The following is a 9,752-nucleotide window of genomic DNA, read 5'->3' as shown; positions in this document are numbered from 1 at the left end:
ATGTGTCCACAACAGTAGTTCTCAAGGGAATGTGAGCTAGAGGACCCCAACTGCTGGACTGTGACAATTAAAAGACAGAGAAGCAAACTGGCTGCCTCATATTGTGTCCCCGCTACTACCCAGATGCTCTGCCTTTTCCAGCCCATTTTAGGTGGCAATTGAAGGATTTGCTCTTGCTTCAGCAGCATCTCCATTTTCAACTCACTGACACAGCTCTGCTGGTGATGAAACGTTTCCAGACAAAAGGTCCTTCTTGACTCAGCCCTCCTGACAGGAAAACAGAAGTAAGATCCTTCCCCACGTGTATAACACATGACTCACTTTCTTTACAGATCTCTTTCCCAGAATAAGGAGAAAAAAAAATAGGAAGTACAGATGGAAGAAAACAGCAGAAACACATCAGAAAACAAGCAAGCACTGAAGTAGTAAAAAAACCTGCTACAGACAGCTCTACAAATCTACAATATCATCACATGAGGTTATCATGAAGAGGCATTGGAAATACAGACATCAGCACGATGTGGTGTTAGTGTTTGCAAAAGGACAACAAATCCAGGACAGCATCCAGGAAACTGCTGTTAGTGTGATATCTGTCAGGCCACAGTCACACTGCCAACATCTTAGTGACCTGCAAAAAGCATTTGAGAGAGAAGGTAAATGAGTTTCCAAGCTTTGTGTCCCTGCAGTTTATATCCTGCTAGTCACTAAGTCAAACTCAGCTGAACAGCTCTGCCAAACCCCAGCTGCCTTCCCACAGCCCTTGTGTGAGCAGCAGTCACAAAGAGCCACATCTCCCCAGCAGTACATTACAATTTTGCCCTTGATTTAGCCACTCACTTATCTGGAAAGGAAGGGTGAGATTCATCTGAACAGATGAAGGTAAATAAAATACAAAGAAGCTCATCCCAGGTCATCACCGGGTCTCCTCTAGCAATGAAATGAGAGGAACCAGCACTCAGAGTCAATAATCTGCTCACATTAAAGCAAGCAGCAGATCTAGGGGAGCTCGGAGGGCTGATATCTCCCCAGTGGCAATGCAGGGAGGCCACCTGATAAACCCAGGTACAGATGTCAAAAAAAGAGAGGAATATTTCCATTCCCACATGCTGGCACATGCTGCAACATAGCTAGTCCATGAGACCACTGACACGCAGGTCCAGGCTTGGTGATTCCCTCAATTAAGCCAACCACCAGATTTCCATTTAAATAAAGACACCAAAGAATTGGGGGAATTGTAATATGTTTCCCAACTGGTCAGATTCGGTCTGTTTTCATAATTTCCTTATTCTTCTGATACATTAAGCTTTTCCATTACTTAATTTCTTGAAGAAATGGGGTTTCCTCCCCTTTATGGAAGCTGACATGGGTGGGACAGGTATTCAAACTCTGACATAAAAACAACCTGGATGACAGAAACAACAGTGGAAAGAAAAGACTGCTCAGAAAAACAGCAAAACAAAACCGCCTTGGAAGCCCCAAGCTTTTCACACTTGTATTCACAAAGATCAATTCCCTGGTAAGTTCTGGAACACTCAATACATGGAAAGGGTCCTCTTTATCCCACACCAGAATTAAGCCCAAGCAAATTCCAGCTGTCCTTATGTGACATCCTCCCTCCTTACTGCCTCCCTGAGGAGCCCATACTGAGCAAACTTGCCCCACCTGCTCTCCCACTGTGGTCCTTTGGGAACCCCAGCAAGAGGGAGAGAAAAGACCTCTGGTAGATTTGTAAGGCAGAATATGTTGTATTTATGTTCATGAGAACTGCTCACTAGACACCAGTCCCACTCGCTGAAAGAGTCAACAGCTTTTCTTCTAATGCCACCCCCATGTGGTTTGCACTGAAATCCCAAACCTCCTCCTCCAGCAGCTGAGCAGACAAACCACAGCCCAGCCACTTTCTCTCTCTGTGTTTCAGTTTTCCTCTTAGCAGAAGGGATAATAAAATTACCCAGCACTCAGGAATGCTGTAGCTTTAATTCATTAATATCTATAAGCAGCTTAGAGTTCCTCAGCCATAGGGGGCTCTGGGAACGCCAGCGGAAATGCTTTTCATCTTGTTGCTGTACTTCAACTTTCCAAATTTCCCTATTGCATCCACTGATTCCAATAATTTGAGCTCTGAATTTTCTGACTCTGCAAATTCGAATCAGCTTTTCTCAATGATTCTGTAAGTAAAAATGTGCTTTTGTCAGAGAGAGGAAATGGGGAGCAGCACTAGGCTATCTGTATGCCGCGTGAGTCAGCCACAGTTTGTGCACCTGCTGTGACTTACAGTCTGAATGCATTGACTGCACTCCGAGATGCTGGTGTTGCAAACAGAGGGATTTTGTAAATCCTGTTAATGTTTCTGTGTGTAAGAACTTCCCAGCAGAAAAGGATCATGTCCATGTGAGTATCAGATCCACTTACCCTTATAGATTTTAGAATAGTAGCTTCATTTTACTCAGGCTAGAGATATAAACAGATTTATAGTAGAGTGGGTACCTGGTTGTGTTTGTGACTTTCAGGAAATTAAATTTTACATCAGCTGCTCTAAGCTGTAAGAAGAGGAGAAAGGTGTGCCTCTATACACACCGGCTCTGGAGAGCTCAGCTCCATCATACTCCAGCAAAATACCCAGCCTGGAGATAACACTGGGGCTGCACATGCAAATGGCTGTTCTGCTCTCTCTCAATCACAGGGTTTTATTCCAAAAAAGTTACTGGAATGTTTTGTTCTCATAAGGTTTGAGCAGCTTAGGCAGGGAAAATTGCGTAACCCATTTTCTAAGTTTCAGACTTTGACATGTACTGAGCTCCTTTTGCTTTGCTCATGTGCAGTCACCTTTTGCATGGGATAGGACTAGAGAAGTAAAGAAGGAAACTGAGCTAGGTAAGAACAGTAAGAGGGTTCTGGGAGTTGCTGCTGTGAATGCCGGAGAAAGGGAAGTGGGAGGGAGCAGAAGCACAGCCAGTGTACCCACAAAATTGCTGAAATCTTTCTATCCACCTAGGCAAGGAGGCTGCAATGGGGCAGGACACGCACTTGACTGTGCTTCCCATCACCTTCCAAGGGCACTGGCTGTTCTGGATTGGCCAAAAATAGCAAAACAGGGGGGGTAGAAAAAAGTGGTGCAGGTTGGCATGCTTCAGCAATCACAGCAGGATGCTCTTTGTCACCCCTGGAAGCAGCCTCTCTTGGCTGCCTTGGTGGGTTTAAGCATGGCTGTGGTTTGGGAGGAGGAGGAGGGAACTGGTAAAAACTTGCCATTTTGGTATGTTTGTGAAGGGAACCTGATACTGTGAGTGTGTCAGGGAGGGGACTGAGGTGCTGGGGCATCCCTATGTGGCAGTCCAGCCACAACCCCACCGCCCAAGCTCAGAGATTGGCAGAAGGTGCACTTAGGAGCTGATGTCCAAGAGGCTGAACCCAGCTCTCAGACCTGCCTGTTTTTAGAAAGACATCATGACATTGTACTTCCCTGCATTGCTGGCATCATCAGTAATGGAATGCCAATAATCCACTGCAGACTGTAAAACCCTCGCTGCTGTTACCGGAATTTATTATGTGGGCAATTAACACAGGCAATCCCATTACCACTGGTGGGATTTATCTGAGTAGATCTCACATGTGTTATTCTTCTACAAAAACAAGTGATCAACTTTTTGGCTTGGCCTAAGTTTCCAAAGATAAATGTCTTCCCTCATTCATTACTAACTACACAGCTCATGGCCATGTGGCGTGAGTATAAACAGGCTGAACAAATGTCTAGCATGGGAAGGAATAAAACATTAATGCAAAAAATTGATTCAGTGATCTCTTTGCAGGCAGTGAGATGGATATTTCATTGCCAGGTCTGACTACATAATACAATAACTGTGTGATTAGCACTTAATGACTGGAGTTTGTTTCTTTTCCTTTCCAATCATTAAAGCCATGTTGATCTGCTCAGAACATATTGATAACTTCTGAATATATAGGCAAGCAAATCAGAAATCACAATAGCCTGGTCAGGCCCTGTTTATTTCTCTATGCAGCAGATTTTGGCAGACAGAGAGGTCTCCACCAGGGCAGCACAGAGGAAAAGGAAAAAGGGATGAGGCAGTACCTGAGCTGTCAACCTCAAAAACACCAAGTCACAAGACCACAACCATCTAGAGGAAGATGACTGGGGCACTGCTGCTGTTAAAGCTGGGGAGCAGGATCCTGCAGAGCTGCTGAGCACACAGAACAGCCCCCCTTGCTGTGCATCACATGCAGATCACAGCCCTGAGCACAAACATTGACTGTATGAGCCTGTGGCAGCAAATCCCCACCTGTGCAAGACCCAAAGCACTTCTCCTTCCATTCTTGGTCACAAAATCTTTCTTTCCAAGGTGGTTTCCTGCTTCCCTCCCCCGTTACTTTCTGCAGCATTTCAGAGATTCCAACGCAACTCTGCCCTTCATGCAGAGGACTCAAGAGTGTCTCTGTGCCACATGTGCAGATGCCTTTTAGCACAGCTACTGTTATTATTTTGCTTTTGATGATGTCTGTAGCATTTCCCAGCACTGAGAGATCTGACCCTTCGCCACCACTCAGGCTGCTACAAGTGGTGCTCAAAGTGGAGCTCTTGAGTACCATGGCTGGGATTTTCATAGGTGTTCTAGAGGGGTCTGTGCCTAGCTTCTGAAGTTTTACAGGAAGGAAGGGTGGCTAATTCCTTTAGTTATGACTACTTGTAAGAAAAAAGGCTCTCTGCCCACAGTGTGCAGCAAGAACGCTCTCATGCATGCTGTGAACTGACCTGTGTGAGCACATTTATATCCCTGCTCATCACTTGGCCCAGGGCAAGTTGTATGTAGGCTTTGTGCCAAAATCACTGCAGAGATTTTTGTTCGTGTTTTGTGGGAGGAAAATCCTGAAACAGAACAAGATACAGTTATGGATAAATATTCATCTGGCATTCAAGAGAAATGCAAAGATGCATCTTGAGTTGGTTTCCATGTGCTAGTGATGATCCCAAGCTCCCTTACTGGAAGCAAAACCCAACCACCTAATTCGTCCATATTACCTCCAATGCCAAAGCAGAAAGCCTGTTTCCTACCCAGGCCTGTGTTACCAGGCAAACTGTCTGCCTGAGTGATGGACTTTATTATGAGCAGGAGCTGTGCCAGGTCTTTGACTCTGCGGGCAGATGATGACCACAGCATGTGGGAGGGTGACATGGTCAAAGAGATCAGCGCATTGCTCCGGGTGTCTCCTTGCTAAGGGATGCTAATGTGCATGGATGGACAAGCTAGGCTGCACCATATCAGTTAGAAACAGTGTTGTCATGTAGCCTAGATGTAAAAAATTATGCTTGGGTAAAAGGAAAAACCTGAAGGAAAAACTTGTATTGGTAAATAAAACAAGCCAGGACAATTTGCATCTTCTTAAGGGCAAGTGAAGTGACACATCTCTCACCATTGAACTCTGCACCCTCAAACCAAAATAGCTTCATCTTTGCTACCTGCTGGCCCCTGCTGTCCTCCCAACTGTGCCATAGAATCTGTGGCGGCAGTGGTTGGGATAGGTCAAAACTTTTGAGGGATTAATAATTATGGAGAAGGTCTGGAGAAGGTCTCCAGCTGTGCCCTGGCCCTGTTTAGCTCACTAGTCTATGTGTAGACAAAGGGCCTGACTCGGGAGTCAAGCCCTTTGGACTAGGAAGTCCAGAGCTGACTTTTCTCAGTGCTGTGGGTTGTGCTGAGGCTATGAGTCTAAACTGGGAATTCCCAAAGGGACTTGAATTCCCCTGTAATTAGTAAGGGAGCCTGGAGACCATGTACTGTCCCACTTCTATCCCACTTCCAGTGGACAGGCAATGGGCCCAGATGGCTGATTTTGATATAAAACATGTTTTCTCTATTTTTGTCACTCCCTCCCTGCTGCTCATGTGTTTGCTTCACCCGGCTGTGGCTCCCTCCTTATTGCAGCCTGGCTGTGGCTGTGCCTGCCAATGACTCAAGGCAGAGCCATAAACGTGGGGCTCAATTCCTGAGTGTAAGCCAAGACATCCCCACAGTGCAGGACCAGTCAGTGACACAGAGCCAGGTACATGGCAAAGAAAATGGATAGAAGTCTCCCTAAACCCAACTTCAAAAAACTGGAAAATAACTCACTGAAATCACTTTATTTCTGGGTTTGCATTTCCGACTGACACTGCTGTAGGTGGACATGTAAAAAATTGTAGGTGTCCTGCTGGTTTAAATTTAGAGGCTACTGATGATGTCGTGTTACATTAAAAATAGTGTCTGCCTAAAGCAGTTGAATTCATTCTTATAATGCTTTTTCTCCCCCCCTTAAAATCATGGTGCCAAGCCCAATAAATTGGTAGAAGAACTCCCACTCGCTTCAGTAAATTTTGGATCAGATCCTGCAGGATTAGCCCACATGCGCTTTGCAGAGCAAGGACTTGCAGACGGCAGTGACAGATTGATGAGAACATTTCTGTGACCAAGCGTTTGCCGACAGGGGTTAAGTTTCCATGGCCAAGCACTAACAGACTTATGCCATCATCTTAATGGCCTCCACATCCATTACGCTGAAAGTGAAACGAGCACATCTGGGTGCCTGGACATGAGGATGATTAATAAAGGGGTAAAAAAAGGGCAGAATACAGAACAAGTAAAGTGAAGAGTATGGGGCTGTTGTTCAAAGAGTCAGCTCAAACATGGGGGGCTCGTGGATCCGATGAGTGGTGTGTGCTCTTGCACAAACATCCCACACTGACAAATGTGTCCAGGGCTTGATTCCCAACTGAGGGCTGCTGTCACAGCTGTACTGCTGACACAGAAGTGCAGCTCCTGCTTGCTTTGGTAGGAGCTGCCTGTACATGATGGAGAGCACAGTGGGAGCAGTAGGGCCCAGGTTGAAACTCCTAATGTGAGGAAATTGGGAGTTAAGTCCAACAACTGGCTGCACGCACAGAGAGAGGGTTTAAATAAACATGCTCCAGTGAGGGGACAGGCAATATGTTTGGAAATCTAGACAGGCTCTTTCTGCCGTCTGTGTTTTGTTTCTGAATCCAATGCTATGATAATGAATAAGCTGTTTGCTCTTTCGACTGCGTACCACATGACAGCTAGTTTCCATCCAAAAGCTTTGGCCCCTGCTTGTAAATTGATCCTGTAAAGTTAACTCCTTTGTTCAAGAGGTTAAGTATGTGACATATCAATTGGGCTTTTTGTGGAAAAGCCACAGAGCAATGCATTTACTGAGCCATATATGTATTGCAGAATAATTTGCAGTAAAGGTATGTGGAGGAGCAAAGATGGATCATACAAAAAGAATGTAGGCTCCAATTTTAAAAAGTATCCATTCAGAACAGAAAAGAATTTACACATATGCCTGACTCCCACTGAAATATGGCTTCTAATCACATATTTCAGGTCAAGAGTGTGGTTAATGCTCACCCAAATAGGGAGGGATGTAGACATATGCTTAAAACCTCTGAACTGGGGCAGGGGTCAGAAAAAGGCCTCTGGAGCCTGAACTGACCAGACCAGGAATCAAACTTGCACCATCTCTACCAAACCTGCCAGGGAGACCCACAACGGGAAAAAAAGAAGGAAACAGTACATCTGGAGACACTTCAGAAGGCCAGAAATACAAGCTTGGTTTTATTCCAAGCACTAAATATGGCAGTGACATGTCCCTGGGATGCAGCAGCACAGTCAGGAACTGATGACATGTGGAGCTTCACCACTCTGACATGGACACCTTGCTCAGCAAGTGGATGCTGAGGACACTAGCCCTGGACTCACAAGATCACTTTGTTCTTTTGACTCATGCTTTGGGCTTGACCTTGAGCTGCATCCCCCTCACAACATGGTGACCCTTATGTCTTATATCTGTCCTGACCTCTGGTGTGACAGCAAAGAACCAGGAAAATGCTCTCGGCCATGGGGGCCATAGAAATCCCTTTTGTAGATGGAAAAGTACCTACATCCTAGTTGCTGTCACCCCAAAGACATTCCGGGGAACAAAAAAGGCTTCTGTAAAAGTAGTTTTGCCACCATGGAAAATTCAGGGTGAACTCTGAGGGAAAAAGGAATCTTCCTCACAGGAAACAGGACTGTCCTTGCATTGTCTTCTTCAGTGAAATTAATGTTGCCTAGGTAGGATGACGTCTCCTCTAACATCTTAATCCCTGCCGCCTACCCCGCTGACAGTGGGATCATATGCATCTTTGGCATCAGGCAATTGGCATTTTCAAAGCATATTAAATTCTTCCCTTCTGCTGCAGTGCATCTGGACACAGAACGTACTGGCAGCCTTGTTCAATGTTATCATTTTATTAGAAACTCTTGAAGGAGCATATTTGTCTTATCCCTTCAGCTTTTTGTTATTTCTTTCTGGTAGCAAGAACCAACAGCCAGCGAGGTACTTTCCAAAGAAAATAGAGGCACAGCCTTTGCCTTGCAGGACCATCAATCCCTTTAAGATCCTCTGCAGTGTTGTGAAATAAGAGAATCAGAAATACAACTCCACTGTTGTGAAAATGTAAAGGTATTTTTAATATTTCTCTTCTCTGGGTGTCTGTGTGTGTGAGTGTGTTTAACCTTCATCCATTTAATAAGGAGGTTTATTTTTCCATTGTAAATGGGTGGATTGAGAAAGGAAGTGTTCTCCTTGATTTCCCTGCCTTAATCCAGTTCCTGCTCCAAGGTGGAGTATCACATCAGCTGCCCTGTTAAACACCTTAAGTACTTTTCCTCCTCGGGGACCCTGGAATAAGCAATTCTTATGGATGCTCCAGCAAAGCCTGGAACAGCAGTGGCTCAAGGATTTTGCAGGGATTTCAGGAGTGCAGTCAGCATCTCATCTGATCTAAACTGGTAGAGCTCTGATGTGCTTCTCAGAGCTCTGCCAACTCATACCAGGTGGGGATCTGGCCCTCAGCCTCTATTAATTGTCACAAGCACTCAGAGATGAAAAATACGTTTATCACAAAGCAGGGAGGAACCTGCCAGCTGCAAGAGCTGCCAAAAGGGAAGGTGCTCACTCAGCTCAGCTCAGAGGGACATTGCCTCAATGGCACTGGGCACTCAGGTCTGCCAGGAGCAGGGAAGCTCTCTCTGATGTTAACCAGCAGTGACAGAGAGAGACCAGACAGTGCTTTGGAGTTCCTCCCTGCCCTATTTTCTGATGTCTGTTACTTAACAAGGAATAAAGTCTTCCCTGTTGGTACAAAATACAATAGCCAAGGCCAAGCAATGTCCTGCAGGAGCAGAGGGCTCAGAGGGTTGTGTGGCTCTGTTCAGACAGGATTTTGAGGGCAAATTTGGGCTTCTGGGTACTGGAGATATGGAGGGCGTGACCAGGAGCTCCCAGTGGAGTAGAGCTACATGCCATGAGGGTGGTGGATGAATCCAGAGCAGCTGACTTTCTCTGGGCATTTCTCTGCCTGGTTTGGGAGGTTTCATAGGGATTAGGAAAGGATTTGTCAGGCTGTGGTGCCAAACCAGTGTTTATCCACAGAAGCCTTTTGATTTTTTAACTGTGTCAGAGATCTCTAGCTGGCATCTCTCTCTCCAAACCTGGCCAGTCAGCTGAAATGGAAGATTTATACCCAGCCTTTGTTTAAGGGCTGGGGGTGGGACAGAGGGTGGGCTGAGGTTTCTTTTGTCTGACTTTAAACAGATACCCCCTCCTCTTCATCTGCTTCCAGCTCATCCTCCTGGCTGGCAGACATGGAAACACTCCTGCCAGAGCTAGGGAAGGATGGAGGAGCCAACAATGGCCCC

The sequence above is a fragment of the Lichenostomus cassidix genome, chromosome 2 (genome assembly GCF_008360975.1).
Source record: "Lichenostomus cassidix isolate B80296 chromosome 2, HeHo_3.0, whole genome shotgun sequence".
NCBI lineage: Eukaryota > Metazoa > Chordata > Aves > Passeriformes > Meliphagidae > Lichenostomus > Lichenostomus cassidix.
This window is presented reverse-complemented; position numbering follows the sequence as displayed.